Source organism: Hipposideros armiger, unplaced genomic scaffold (genome assembly GCF_001890085.2).
Source record: "Hipposideros armiger isolate ML-2016 unplaced genomic scaffold, ASM189008v1 scaffold_466, whole genome shotgun sequence".
Classification (NCBI taxonomy): Eukaryota; Metazoa; Chordata; class Mammalia; order Chiroptera; family Hipposideridae; genus Hipposideros; species Hipposideros armiger.
The window spans coordinates 1,272,677-1,288,742 of NW_017731816.1; the positions used below are offsets into that span (position 1 = coordinate 1,272,677).

Below are 16,066 nucleotides of genomic sequence, written 5' to 3' on the forward strand. Positions count from 1 at the left end.
GTATATATATATGTATGTAAGTATATATGTATATTTAAATATTTTATTGGGGAATTGGGGGGATGGGAACAGTGTTGGGGAATCGGGGAAGGGGAACAGACAAGTTGCTGTCCTTTTGTTCTTCACACTAGTTGTGGAGGACGTCACTTCATTGGCCCATGTTGGCACCATCATTGTGCTCTTCCCGGGTGAGGCAGATCGGTCGCCGGCCACTGGACGGCCGTTCACGATGACTCTTGGCAGCTCACAAAAACTCACCCCCGCTGCCGACCAGCCCCACTGCAGCCTACGCCTCCACAGACGACTCACGGCAGGCAGCCTAGCTCCAGGTTGAGCTGTTGTTCACCATCTTAGCTGTAGAGGGCGCAGCGTCACTGGCCCTCATGTGGGATCCGAATCAGGACCCTGCTGTGCAGAGCCAGCGTCCCAAGCCAACTCCTAACCACCAACTTGCCATTCGGCCGGCCCCATAAATACATTTTTACAATTAAGGAAAATTTAAAGTAATGTTATAAATGCAACTATGATAGTTTTATTTTCATTTTCAATTTTACTTCAGAACCAATGTATGTACCCCAAGAGCCGCATGTGGCTCACGAGCTCACGACCTCTGGCAGCTCTTCTGTCTCAAAAGTTTGCCAACCTCTGCTTTAGAGTGATAGCCTCTGACCCCAAGGGCCCCTTCTGGTTCTAATCCCTCCCCAATCCGAGAAGACATTAAATTAACACATTTTTATTGCATAATTCCTATGCGTCAGGCATGGCCTGAACACGAGAGACATAGCAACAAACAAAACCTTCATACAGCTCATGTCTGCTGGGGACATGGACACAAGGCACTGTCTCTCTAGAAAAAAGAGCAGTGATTGTTAGGGGAGAAGAGGGAGTGTGAGGTGGAGCATAGGGGAGCTTTGGGGCCGTGAAACTATTCTGTATGATATAGTCATGGAGGACACATGTCATATATTTGTCAAAACCCATACAACGTAGAAGACAAAGAGTAAACTCTAATGTAAACTATGCATTTCAGTTAATGAAGATGTATCAATATTGGTTCACCAGTTGTAACAAATGTAGCACACTAAAACAAGATGTAAATAATAGGGAATGTGAGGTGGGGAGGGAGGGAGTTTGTGGAACTCTCTGTACTTTATGATTAATTTTCTGTAACCTAAAACTGCTCTAACAACAACAAAACAACAACAAGAAAAAAAAACCCTTTCTTAAACCCGCTCCCATCAGCCGTTTGTCCCTCACACTGACCGACCTAGCAGTTGTGGTCTCCTGGCTCTCATCTCCCTCCTGCCTTACCTGACCTCAGAGCTCCGTGCTCTCCCGGGCTCTTCCCTCCTCCTGGCACACACCCCCCCCCATCCCAGCCTCCTGATTCCTCGCCATCTCTCTGGACAGTTTTTCTCTTCTCCCTTCACACCCTTCCCTTGGTGATCTCATCTGGTCCCTGGCTCTAAATACCACTGCTTTGCTAAGGACTCTTACGTTTCCTTCTCCAGCCTAGACTTCTCCCCTCATCTCCAGACTTAAATAGCCATCTGCCTCCTAGCCAGCTCACGCAGTTGTTCGAAAGGCCTCTCACAGTCAACAGGCCCAAAGCTGTGTTCTTGATTCTTCACACCACCATCACTTTCTTCTTGCAAACTTCCTCTCTGGCGCACAACTCAATGCTTGCACTATTTACCTGGAGTTCAGGCCAAACCCTTGGTGTCATCCTTCACCCTTCTCTTTCACCCCCACATCTAGTCCATTCACACTGTTGAATCCACCTTCAAAATATGATTAGGATCTCCCCTCCCCCGACTGTCTCCTGCCTGGACCATGGACATAGCAGAAGCTTCCTCCCCAATTTCCTGGCTCCCACCCTGCTCCCACACACAGCCAGAGGGCCTCTGTTAATGTGAGTCAGGTCACGTTCCTCCTCTGCTCAGGACCCTCCCACTGTACATTTGGAGAAAAGCCTCAGTCCCTAAAAGGCCTCACATGTCATTCTCTGACCTCATCTCCTGTTGTCTTTTATTTTAGCCACTGAGGTGGGTGTATAATGGTATCTCACTGTGGTTACTATTTGCATTTCCATGATGATGATTAAGGATAGTGAGGTACTTTAAATAATAAACATAAATATTTACACAGCATTTATTATGTGCCAGGCACTATGCTGAGTGTATTATATATACAGCTGCATGATCCCTTTCCAAACTTCTCAGGCAGGATGTGTTTTCGAGTTCTGGATAATTAGGATTTTAGAAAGGTAATATGCAGCCTGTGCTCAGCAGGGTCGAGGGGAGCACCTGTCATACTGACATTTCTGCAGCAAAGATAATATGTTTGTTTGGATCACATTCCACCTGGGATTGTAGATCTGTATTAAATCCCTGAACCCCCACAACCACTTTATGAGGCAGATAGTATTATATCCTCTATTATATAGAAGGGGTAACTGAGGCACAGGAAAGTTAAGTGCCTTGGCCACACTTACACAGGTACAAGTGGAGGGCTGGGATTCCAACACAGGCCAGTTTTACTATTGTCCTCTATGCTGGTTCTTAGGATAGCTGACAAGAAATTAATAGATGCTGAATGAATCAATAAATGAATGAATGAGATTAAGCGGGGAAAATCCGAGAACTCAGGCTCTCCAATGAGTTATTGTTCCAGGAAGGTCAAACATCACTGAGCTAATTGTGTGTGTTTCATCTAATTAATTTATTTTAAATACAAGATCTACCCAAATATAAAACATGATCCCCCATCACTCCAATAATTCTCAGAAATAATAGTTGTCTTTTAGAGTTTTCATATTATTATATATTTTTTAACTTTATTGAGGAACAGTGTGTTTTTCCCAGGTCCCATCAGCTCCAAGTCAAGTTGTTCTTAAATCTTAGTTGTGGAAGGAGCAGCTCAGCTCCAAGTCCAGTCGCTGTTTTCAATCTATTATAGTTGGGGGGGGGGCGATGCACAGCCCATCATTCCATGCGGGAATTGAACCAGCAACCTTGTTGTTAAGGGTGCACACTCTAACCAACTGAGCCATCTGGCTGCCCACTGGCAGTTCAGCTCAAGTCGTTGTCTTCAATCTAGTTGTGGAGGGCACAGCTCACTGGCCCATGTGGGAATCCAACTGGCAACCCTGTTGTTCAGAACTCGCACTCTAACCAACTGAGCCACCCGGATGCCTGAGTTTTCATATTATTTTATTTTGAACAAAATACTGTTTAGGAAAGACACATTAGCTTCTAAAGACTTATATGATGCTACTTTTGGAAACAGTAAAAAAAAAGGGGGGGAGGCATTATATATTATAACAGATTCATGAGCTATTCCCAAGGGCTTGACTTCATAATTCCAAGCATTATAAGTCACTTAAATAGGCCCTTTAAAGATTCCTTTAAAATGCAAGATAGAGACAATAATTGTAAGCAACATTCATTCACTTTAAACAAAATACTTATGGTATATAGAGAGGCATTTAAACTAGAATTTTGAAAACTGAAAAAAGAGCTGTGGAAGGCCACACTGAAAACAGTCTTGAAGCAAAGTGCCACTGTGTGGATAAAATTAAATTTTCCCGAACTGTCTGTCATTTATTCTTCATACTGGAATGGTTAGTCTGACTGACTCAAAAACAAGTGCTTATATAACCACTTCTGTATGTTCACATTTATTCATTTATCCATTTCAGTAACTGTCCTTAAAAAAAAAAATCAGTTTGTTTAATGTGACATAGTAAGCTAGTAGCTACACTTTACAGATCACCAAAATACAACTAAAAAGGGGGATTAAAAAACCTGTATTATTCCTGGGTTCCTGAAGCTCGGGGTACGGTTTCCAGTGAAAACATAATACACAGATTCAAGAAGTGCCACATCACAAACACTTCCAATGGACGCGGAGACGAAGCATTCTCGAAAAATGTGCAAATAACTGAAAAAGTGACTTTAATGATGATAAGGATGCCTGTGAAGAGGGTAACATTGTTTTATGATATATGAGAGGACATAGGCAACATTTTGAATTCAAAATTTTGGTATCATGATTCCGAAGGTATCACACAATTAATAAATTAAGAAATAAAAATCGGCAGCTGATTACATCCCTAAATATTTCAAGTGGGTCCCCAATCTTTTTTTTTTAATCTTCTCTTTGGCAAGATGAGAAATCACCTTGCTTTGGGACACATAGGGTATTTTTTTAGCATAAGTTTTTTTTTTTTTTAATCTGGAAGGTACACACCAGCTTGCAAAAATGATTATCTTGGAGGATTGTGGGTTCTCTGATTTTTTTTTTTTAAAACAACAAGGATTACTTGGATAATCAGACATGAAAGCAAACAATACAGCTTTATAATATGAAGCTCACCCAAGGACACGATAAAGTAATATTCCTCAACCTCAGCCGCACCCTGGAAATGTCTGGGGAGCTTTAGAAAAACATCCCACGCCTGGTCCTACCCTCAGTGAGTCTAATGAATTAGTCTGGGGTGGGGCCCAGGCCTTGGAGTTTCTTAAAGCTCTCATGTAATGCTAATGTGCAGCAACAATGAGAATCCATTTTAAAGCACAATTTTTCAAATTTTTCTGTAGAACATGTTCATGTCTTTTAGAAAATAAAAAGGTTCCACAGTCAAAGAAGCAGGTTTCTTTCCTGCAAGATTTCTCAGAGACTGTAATATGCAAAAGTGCATCATGATTTTTACAAGAGGAAGACAAAGTACATGGTGGACATCCGTGTGTGTGTGTGTGTGTGTGTGTGTGTGTGTGTGTGCACGCGCGCGTGCGTTCAGCATTCCTTCTTTCAATCCGCCATGCTGTCAGCAAGGCCTGCCCAGTGCCCTTTCTAACCTGCCCCTTCTCAGCCTCCACTCTCCCTGCCCTGGTCCTGTTCTCCATCACCTCCCATCTGGACTTTGGCAGCAGCCTCCTTCCTGCTTTTCCACTGGCTCTACAATTCACTGCCCACAAAAGTGGGCTGGCGGAGATCCTTGGGGCACACAGAGTTTGAAAAAGTTTGTGTACCCACCTGATACTGCCCGCTGTGTCCCTAACTGTCATCCTATGAATCTGGAAGGGACCTGCCTTCACTGAAGGTGAAGGCAGCATCACAGACAGCAGAGCTGTTGGCAGAACAAATCTGGGTCCTCGATGCCACTGATGAGCCGCCATGTCACCAGCCTAGAAGGCAGCCCGAAGAATCCTTGCATTTGGAGTTGGGGAATCCACCCATTTCCTCACGATTTAAGCCAGCACAACTGGGTTTTTTGTTACTTGTAAGCCCAAAGCTTCCAAACTACATGCTCTCTATTATCCTATTTATTGGTCATAAGTTTATTCACCAAGTAAAATGACCTTGTTTGTTTTTCTTGTTTATTGCCTGTCTCCCCCGTCTAGTATGGCAGCTCCATGAGAGCAGGGATATATTTGTCTGTCTTGCTCACTGCTATGTCCCTCGTACCCAAAACACTGCCCACTGAAGAGTAAGAACTCAGCATTTGTTGAAAGAATGACTGAGGTCATTCAACCCTTTCAACAGCTCCAAAAGGCAGGTGTTACCAATAGCAAACTGCTCCCCACAGCCACGCAGGGCTGGCTTGATCTGCCCCAACCCACCTCCCCGATTCATGATCCTACAGTTAGGCTGGCCACCTTCCAATTCCTTCGCCGAGTCAAGTTCATCCCCATGTCCAGGACTCTGCCGGCGCTGTTCCCTCTACTGGGAACACTCCCCATTCCATTAAGGCCTACTCATTCATCAGGCCTCCTCGCGAATGGCAGTCCTCATGACAGGTATCTCCTGACCAATCCAAACATGCCAGTCCCCCCTCAGATATGCTCTCATGGCTCCTCCACTGGGGCACTTAGCACAGATATAATTACACAGCTGCTTCTATAATTACTTACTTAGTTTGTGCTTCCTCCACTGAGCTGTGAGCTCCAAGAAGCCAGGGACCCCTTTGTATTTCCAGAGCCCGTAGAAGGCCTGGCACACAGTAGGTGCTTAATAAATACCACACCTGTTTCTTGTAGCCAGGTTATTTACTGTTCACTGAATACCCATGTGCCCCCCATATTTCCAGCTCCTTGCAGTTGGGCAGGGCCACGCAACTAGTTCCAGGTGTGAGAGGAAGTGAACTGTGTCACTTTAAGAGCTGCTGTGTGACCCTTTAGGTCCCTTGTCCTGCTGCGGTGACCCTGGAAGCTGTGTGTGTTTCCAGTCGTAAGGCTTTAAGACAGGGAGTTCCTGTTAGCCTTGGTCCCTGATGTACAAGGTAAAGCCCACCCTGACCTGCCTTCCGTCACGAGTAAGAAACTGACATTTGTTGTGTCCCAACTTCTAGGATTTCAGGGTTAATTTGTTACTGCAGCAAAATCTTGCCTACCATTGGCTGTCCTGTGAATGAATGAAGGTAGCTAGAGGCAGAGAGGATTGTGATCACAGACTGGGAGGAGAGGAGCAAGGCAGTGGCTTCCAGCTGCCAGTACTGACCTCAGCGAAAGGATGACAGAGGCGGGCACGGAACAACTACAGATGCTCCTCGACTTACGGTTGGGTTACATCCCAGTAAACCCATCACAAGTTGACAATATCCTAAGTAAAAAATGTGTTCAATACACTTAACTCACCGAACACCATAGCAAGCCTAGCCTACATTAAATGTGCTCAGACACATTAGTCTACAGTTGGACAAAATCATTTCACTGCTGCTGCCCAGCATCATGACAGAGCATCTTACCACCACATGTCGTTAGCTCAGGAAAAGATCAAAATTTGAAATACGGTTTCTAGTGAATGTGTAATGCTTTCGCACCACTGTAAATTCGAAAAATCTTCAGTAGAACCTTTGTTAAGTTGGGACCGTCTGTACTTCTGGGGAATTGCCACTTTTCGTTTCTGATTCAGCAGATGAAAGAACCCAGAGGGTCCCCCCGTTGCCCTTTAGACAGAGCTTGCCTCAGAGGTCCTCATCAGACACAGCTCCTTAGGGATAACAACTAAGTGTCAGCCTTTGGGGATGGGAGAAGGCTGCTCAGAAGCTCTAACACCCTGGAAACCCCTGTTAGCTGGAGGAAGCTGAACAGCAAGGCTGCATAAAGGGCTTCGACTAATTCAGGCTGACAACCTGCCCGTGGAATCACCCAATGGGACTCTGTCCTCCCGGCTCCATCCCAGAGAATAAATCACACTGTCAGGTCTAATTTGGGACTTGCCTGATGGGCTGAGCAGAGCATCCATGCGTTCTGGCCACAGAGGTCAAGGTCAGCCTGTATGCTAGAAGCCAGTGCTGAGAGGCCCAGGGACTAGATGGAAAGGGGACTGGGAGTCCGACAGCTGTGGGTTTCCAATACAGACGAAAGAAATTCCTCTCTTCTCCCACGAAATTTCTGGCCCAGGCCTCAGCTGTACAAACCCTGTTTCCAGGGCCAGTCCTCCACATTAGCTCGGGCTTGGGCATAAGGTAACCACTCATATTTGGTGAATAAATAATCACAACAGCAGCAGCCAATGTTTATTATCTGATAGGCACCATGGTGACTAAGCTGCCTAACCTCTCACATGCAGTAAGGAAGGGCTAATGAGCATAAGCCCCCGCCACATCATCGCCACCATCTCATCTATTATGTGCGAGGCACTTTTCAAGTACTTGAGACTCGTAATCACCTTTTAATTCTCAAAGCCACCTACGGAGAAAGAAACAAACTCTCAGGATTCGCTCCCCACTTGGGGCTTGTCACTGACTAAGCTTAGAACCCAGGTTAGCTAGACTTTGGAGCCTGTGTTCCTGGCCGCCATGTCAACCTAATTTTGATTTCGCCTCCTTTAAGAAGCATCCCTGAAACCCAAGTCGGGGCTAGGTGTCTCCTCTGGGCTCCCACAGCCCTGTGGCTTCCTCTATTGGAATTCTTATCACTCTGGAGTGTTTACCTACAGAGTTTTCCCAAATACTGTTGACACTTGAACAACGTAGGGTTCGGGGGCACCGACCCCCTGTACAGTTGAAAATCCATGTATAATTTTGACTCCCCAAAAACTTAACTACTAATTGCCTACTGTTGACCAGAAGCCTTTCTGATAACATAGTCAATTAACACATATTTTGTATGTTATATGTATTATACATTGTATTCTTATAATAAAGTAAGCTGGGGGGCCGGCTGAGTGGCGCGTTGGTTAAGAGTTGGCTTGGGAGCGCGAGCTATGAGTAGCAGGGCCCTGGTTCGGATCCCGCATTAGGGCCACTGACGCTGCGCCCTCTGCGGCTAAGATGGTGAACAACAGCTCGACCTGGAGCTGGGCTGCTGTGAGTCACCGGCAACGGCGTAGGCTGCAGTGGGCTGCCGTAAAGCTACTGTGAGTGGCCGGCAGCCAGTGAGAGTGGCAGGCAGCTGGTGTGAGTTGCCAAGAGCCGCCATGAGCAGCCGTCCAGTGGCTGGCGACCAATCTGCCTCACCTGGGAAGAGCACAATGATAATACCAACATGGACCAGTGAAGCAACGTCCTCCACAACTAGACTGAAGAACAAAAAGTACAGGAACTTATCTGTTCCCCCTTCCCGATTCCCCAACACTGTTCCCCTCCCCCAATTCCCCAATAAAATCTTAAAAAAAAACACATAAAATAAAATAAAATAAAGCAAGCTAGGAAAAATATAAAACAAAATCATAAGAAAAATTCATTTACAGTATTTATTGACAATAATCCATGTAGAACTGTGTTCAAACCTGTGATCACTCAGTTCAAACCTGTGTTGTTCAAGGGTCAACTGCACTATCTCTCCAGGATAGAAAACCAAGTCCAAACCCTTCATTTTACACAGGAAGGAAGTGGAGATTCAGAAAGCAGACTTGTCATGAGTTTCACTTAAGGAAAGGGAGGTAGAGAAGCAGAAAACTGCTCCCTGATGCCTATTCCTCCTCTAAGGCCCAAAGATACTTCTTGGAGACCTCCCTGACCCCCAAGCTGGGCTAGGCACATCCTCTGGGCTCCCACCATCCCCTGGTCTTTCTCCATACAGCCCTGACCACTCTGGCCTGTCACTCAGGGCCTGCCTCCCTCACTGGACAAAGAGCCCCACGAGTGCAGGGCCCACCCAGACATGAGGCTGTCTCACCCACACCTCCGCACGACAGGGACAGGCACAGATGGGGGGCATATTAAGTGTTTATTGAGTGGACCAGCAGAACCCCAAGAAAGGAAGAACCCCAAGGCTGGAAGCCTCATGTAGGGAAGAATAATTAAAAGCACAGGTATAATTTGTTTGGAAAAGGGAGGCCAAGAGAAGGCTTCTCAGCCAAGCCCTGAAGGGCTGCCAGCAAGACGAGTGGCTGGTGCTGCTCACCAGGACCAGACCAGAACCAGTGAGAGGTAGTTACACTCAGGCGATGTGATTCACAAGAAAGGTTTTTCATGACCAAAGCTTCCCCAAAGCAAAATATACTGCCCTCTTCCTCCCTTGCTGGAAGAATTTAAACTGAGACAAGACAGCTAGTCGTCTGGGCACCCAGGACCTCTTAGGAAGCAACAGAGTATAGTGGACAAGAGCCAGGGCCCTGGGGACAGGCTGCAAAGGTTCCCACCCTGGCTCCTCTACTTGGAAAGTGGCTTCACCACACTGTGCCTCAGTTTCCAAGTCATTGCTATGGGGCGATCACACCAGCAACTTCATAGGCTGGAGGTAAGGACTGAATGAGATCATGCACGTAAAGTGCTTACAGCAGGGCTTGGCACAGAGTCAGCACCCACTAATGTTAATTACTACTGTTTTTCTTCCTCTGTGGAGCCAGACACGGCTGGCTGCTAACCCAACTGACACTCTCAATTTCCTTTTCTCCGGCTTTCTTCTCAGGAGAGGCTGAAAAGCGAAATGAAATTTCCCATCCTCCTTGGGGTTAGGGGAGGCCATGTGACCCATTTTGGACCAGTGAGATGGAAGTGGAATCTTCTGGGGGGGATTCTGGTAGTGCTTAAGCAGTCCAGAACTGAAAACCACATGCTGTTGGAGCTGATCCCCGTCCTCCTTGTTCTGGCTGGAGCTGCAGCTGCAACCTCACAACCGTGAGGGGAAGGCCAAGCGAACCAGAGGTTCCAGCCCGAACATCACTCAGCCTCTGAACTAACGTTGGCAGCCAAGTACCTCCAGGTTTGTTGTGACGGGAGAGAAATCAATCCTCGTTTGTTTAAGCACTGGGAGCTGGGTTGTCTGTTCTTGTAGCTGAAAGCATTCATTCCTGGCTAATGCTTGACACAAAAGGCCAAGGGTACATAATCATTTGCCAACCTCAGTTCAAGTTTCTGGTTGAGACCCCATATCTAGAGGAGAAAGAGTGGAAGGCCGAGTGTTTACCAAAGCTCAGTCATGCTCCACCCTTCCTTTTCAGCTGCATCTATGTCCCACCTGTACAATTATTTACTTAATATTTTCTTTAAGTCGACTCATATTTGCACTTAAATATATACGCATATTTAAAAAGGAATCTACATTACCACCAAAATGTGAAATTGGAATCTTTTACTACAAAGGTAACTTAATAAATATAATGAAAACAAAATATATTCATCCACATACCACTAAAAATTATCTGATATAGCATAATTTGGGTTCAATGGACTAGCAAGAATTCCTCATTTTTGTCTTCTATTGGGGAAAAAATATCAGAAGATCTAGCAATACTTGGCATTTTCACAGGGCCACAATGAGCTACAGATAAGCAGAGGCTGCCCCTCAAAGAGGGAATACATTATCCTGTTTGCCACGAATCCCGAATCTGGAAACCCTGATCCAAAGTGAAATAATTTGTTTACATCTCCCACTGGGCAGTGGAAAAATTAGGTCGGGTACCTGCCTTATTCCCTCCACTCAGGGCCTGTCTGGATCACCTTGTCTACAATCACTCTGATGACTCCCAGCCAGTCAGTCCCCTTTCTGCTTTACTCATCTCTGTAGTGCTTACCCCACACAACTTATCCTATGTTAACTTGTTTATCTATTGTTATCCTCCAGGAGAATGTCAAGGAAAGGGTTTTGTTTGTTTTGTTCATTCCTGAATCCCCAGTACCAGTAGGTGCTCAAATTCATATTTGGTGAGTAAAGGTGAGTAAAGGAAAAAAACCACAAATGCACGAGCAAACGAAACCCCATCTCCTGCTTTCCAGTTCCCTAAGGCGCTGGTTACCATGTAGAAAAAAATGCTGGTTCTCCCAAGGCTTGAGGGGCAATACTAGAAATTCACTCATAATTTGGGACCTTTTACCACATTGATAAGGAATGTGCTAGATTAAAATGAATATGTATGAAGCCACACAGATACATGTTCATCACTGAAAGCTGGAATAAATGAGGGAGAAGGAACAGGTCTTCCTTACAGAATTAATTATGTGGACAATGAATAAATGTAAAAGGAAGAAGGGACATACAGAAATCACCATTAGGGAAATACTACGGTAAAAACTGTTGCGGGCAAGATTCACCTCACCAATGCGTGCCCAAACTAGCAGGAGGAAGTCTGAGGAGAAACAAGTATACCCTCAAAGTACCTCCCCCAAGATATCTATCAATTACAAAGGGAAAAACAGCTACTTTACAGTGGAGAAACCCAGCAGACAGCACCTTAACTAAGTGACCCAGATTCACGTCACCAGTGATAAGACTCGCAGACATAATGGACCCCCTGGCACGATGCTCTGAGGAGGACAGATGACCTCTGTGGTGGTCTACCAAGTAATGCATAACCTCCATCTAGTCTTGAGAAAACACCAGACAAACTCAGATTGAGACGTTCTACAAAATAACAGTGTCACAGTCACAAAAGACAAGGAAAAAAATGAGGAACCGTTACAGATCAGAGGAGATTAGGACACATGACAACTAAATGCAGTACAGGATCCTGGGTGGGATCTTGGAACAGAAAAAGGACATCAATGGAAACACAAGTGAAATTTAACTAGTCTGTCATTGAGTTCTTAGGCTTAGACCAGCGGTAATTTCCTGGTTTCCATCCTATTATATATAAGACGGAAATATTAGGGGAAGCTGGGTGAAGGATATATGTGAACTCTACTATTTTTGCAACTTTTTGATAGGTCTAAAATTCCTTCAAAATAAAAATGTAAATAAAGAACTATGCTAAGAAGCATCCTTTGATGGAAATCTGGCCCCCAGAGACTGTCCCACAAACAAGTTCCTGGTCCCCAAGCAAGAGCCTTAGGCCAAGATGAAGGAATGTGATGAGCCCACTAAATACCCAAAAGAGAAGTTACTGTCTAGATTCACTCAGTTCCCAAGGCCTGACTGACCAGTCCCTGTAACTCAGCCAACATCACTCCCTGTGTCCCGAGTAGATGGATGCCAGAATCTTCTACTCCCACTTTCCACATTGTTAGGGTCTCTTGGTGCTTCGAGAATCAGACCAAGCACCCTCCTTGCATCTTGCCAACAAAGGGTGGCCCTCTCACTTAGGAATACCCACTACCAACTGGAATGCCACATACCCGCAGCCCACTCCCCAGCTTAGAATCTATCCCAAAGAAACAAAAGAGGGTGTCCACTAGCAAAACACACAGAAACTCAAATATAACATATTCAAAATCTTTCTGCTACAGGTATTTACCATATTTACATATTTTAATTATGTAGCAATCCTACACTATATTTTTTTGCCTGTGGAGAAACAGCACATCCACACAGCGGGTGATGGGGCCATTCTACATCATGATTGTGGTGATGGTTACACAACTGCATGCATTTGCCTAAACCCAAAAACCTGTATACCAAAGAGAGAATGCTACTTTCTGTAAATGTGAAAAATTCAGTTTAAAAAGTTAAAAAAAAAAAAAAGTGTGACACACTGATGTATGTTATGAACAAAGATCTCCAGGTACATTACTGTAGGGGACAGTGGAAAACTTCTATAGAAGCATCTACAGAGGGTGCCAAAAATACATATATACATTTTAAGAAAGGGAAAAACTGTATTAAAATTGTAATAATATATACTGATAACAAAAGATGAATACAAGTCATGTGTATACATTTTGTTGGCACCCCAGTATATAACATGGCTTCTGTCTTTATATAGCAAACTAAAATAATAAGTGTGTATACACATAGACAGGGATGTTCATGTACGGGAAGAAGGTGGGCAGGACACCCACCCAACTACGAACCATAATTACCTCTGGGGGATGTTAGATTTGTGGGTGTACGGAGGGACAGTGAAGGAGACTTCATCTTTCCCTTGATACTCTTTTGAATATATATATATATATATATATATATATATTTTTTTTTTTTTTAAAAAAGAGGTTTAGGTGTACCCGTTGTAAAATTTAAGCAAACAAACTAACGGCCATACTGCACTCACCCTTAGTATGCTCTGGACTCTAGTGTTCCTCGAGGGTCCCAGGAGAGCCGATGTCAAAGGCTGTGCATCTGCAGAGAGGAAAAAAATGACATTATGTCTTTGGCCAACTCAAGCCTTCCAGCCACAGTATCCATCTGCAATTCACAAATTCACTCCCTCAACAAATATTTATTGAATACCTGCTCTATGCCAGGCACCAAGGGGACACCAGTGACCAAGACAAAGTTGCTGTCTTTCAGGGAGCAGACATTCCAGTAGGGGAAGAAGACGATAAACAAACACACAATACAAAATTAAGGAGCTGAGCGAGAGAGTGATGGGGCTGCTACATCACAGAGTGGTCGGAGAAAACCTGAGGAGTAGACAGAGACCTAAATACAGGAGACCATGAATTGTGTGACTATGTGCAAAAGAGCCTTCCAGGTCCCTGGAATGGGCAGTGCAAAGGACCTGGGGCCGGCATATTTATGTGGAGAATTTGAGGAACAGTGGAAGGCCTGTGCACCTGGCGCAGGGTGAGTGAGGGGGTGAGTGGTGAGAGATGACACGGAGATGACAGGAGCAGATGGTAGGCCATTATGAAGAAATTTCCTTCAGACAATTTGAGGAGCGGCAGAGAAACAGGACTTGACTTGTAACTTTACATTATTAATTTATGCTTTTGAATATTTGGTATGGTTGTTCATTATTTGAATGGGTATTTCATTGAAACTTTACATTATTAATTTATGTTTTTGAATATTTAGTATAGTTGTTCATATTTGAATGGATATTTCATGGATTAATGAATGTCTTCAGGCCATTGTCTGTACTGTTCGCCATTCTATTTCAGTTCATGCCAGGCACTAAGTCAGGGAGATGAGATCTAAGAGGACAACCTAGAACCTTCCTAAACAGAATGGCCATTAAATAATAACTCTCCCTCCCTATATGCCAGGTTCTATCCTAGCAGGCATGTGCTGATTCATTTCACTCTTCCAATAACCCTAAGAAATAGATACTATTATTACACCCATGCTACAGATGAGGAAACTGAGGCACAGAGTGGATAAGGAACCCACTAGCTAAGGTACCCAGCCAGTCAAAAGTACATTATAGCTGGGATGAACCCAGGCAGCCTGGCTCCAGAGCCTGCTCCTGACCACTTGGCCAGGTGACACTGTCATGGCATGGCAGTCAATGAGGAGAGGGCTAAGTGCAGGCTGGCAATGCCTCCCTCCCCCTCCTCCCCAATACTGCTATGTCCAAATGCTACCCACATTCCAAGGCCAAGCTCAAATGCCAGCCAGCTCCTCCAGGAAGCCTCCCAGGAAGGAAACCTAGCGAGCAACTAGCCAACTTTCCAGAGTCCAGAAATCAGGACAGTTTCAATCATCTTGTCCCTCCTAAAGAAGCCAAAAGGGGTTCTCCATCTCTCTCATGCTAGGGACCCCTGCTGGCAGCCTGGTTAAGAAGGGTGCAGACTTCTTCTCAGAATCATGTTTTTAAATGTATAAAATACAACGCACAAGATTACAAAGGAAACCAATTATATTCAGATATCAAAATACCTGTAAAATACAACCAAATTGGAGATATAGTAATATACGTGCCTCTTTATGAATGCTTTAAATTATGAGATCTCAGTGGTGGGTTCAATAACTATAGTAATTTGGAAATAGATGAGTGTTATAATATTTTGTGATATCTGAAAACTATAATGTGATATGGAAATATTTGTGATTTCTAGCAGTGAGAAAGTCACAGGTGTAGCTAATATACCTGTATTAGCTTGGGGTCCTCATTCAGAAGTAAAGAAAATGCTAAATTTCAGTTAGTTGGTAGAGAAAATAAAAATGCAATTTTTCCCCAATTAAATTCACGATCCTCTAAACTCCATTCAAGGGCCCTTCAAGGGTCCATGGTCCTGAGATTAAGAATCCCTAAACTAGACCTGAGATAGGGGAAAGGTGGAGTGTGTTCCCAGGGAAGATAACAACTGGGGGTGTGGGGCAGACTCAGCTCCTGTGAACTTCGATGGGAAGGGGTCCTGAGCATTGGCTGTTTTGGCTCACATTGCATTCATTTCCCTTTCTGGGTTAGCCCCCTGAACCTCGCCTTTCCCACTCAACCCATGGAATTCCTGTGGGAATGACCCTATGCATGGGTTGGTAGGGAAGAGGGGGCAGGTCATATGATCCAGGCCTGGCTAATAAAACCACTGTACCCCCTCTTTCCTGGCCCTGGGCTCAGAGATGGCTGAGGGTGGCCCTGGCACTGAAGCCAGGCTGATAAGGTTCAATAAACACCAGCCTCGGGACATGAGCTGGGACTATAGGGAAAGGGGCTATTTTCCCTAGGGCTGCTAAGATGGTTGGATATCCATCTGGAGCCGCCTCAGAGTCCACCTGAGATTAAAACCAACACAGAGAAATGCAGAGCCGGGAATAAAAGAATATAGGGTCCTGGCAACCTTAAGTGAGGCCCTGGATCCAGCCATGCCTGAAGCCATTATATGTACAATGTTCCAGGTTGTGAATACATACATTTCCTTTTATACTTAAGCTAGTTGACCTGTATTTCTATCTGTTCACACAATAAAATGACTCTCAACTAACACAGAAGGGCAGATCTTGATTCCCATAGATCACTACCACGCCACTTGGGAAAGTACAAAATAAAATTAGAAACAGTTACTATACATAGAAACAGC

At 44.6% G+C, this 16,066-nt stretch overlaps 1 protein-coding gene across 5 annotated transcripts in view; it reads right to left on the bottom strand.

Annotated features, from left to right (window-relative positions):
* Window positions 1–16,066, bottom strand: part of SIPA1L3 (signal induced proliferation associated 1 like 3) — a 242,337-nt gene that overhangs the window by 132,655 nt on the left and 93,616 nt on the right. For all 5 annotated transcript variants that reach the window (XM_019666285.1, XM_019666286.1, XM_019666282.1 and 2 more), the window contains one exon: window positions 13,375–13,442. The gene's annotated coding sequence lies outside the window, so the exon portion shown is untranslated. The remainder of the gene's footprint in view (window positions 1–13,374; window positions 13,443–16,066) is intronic.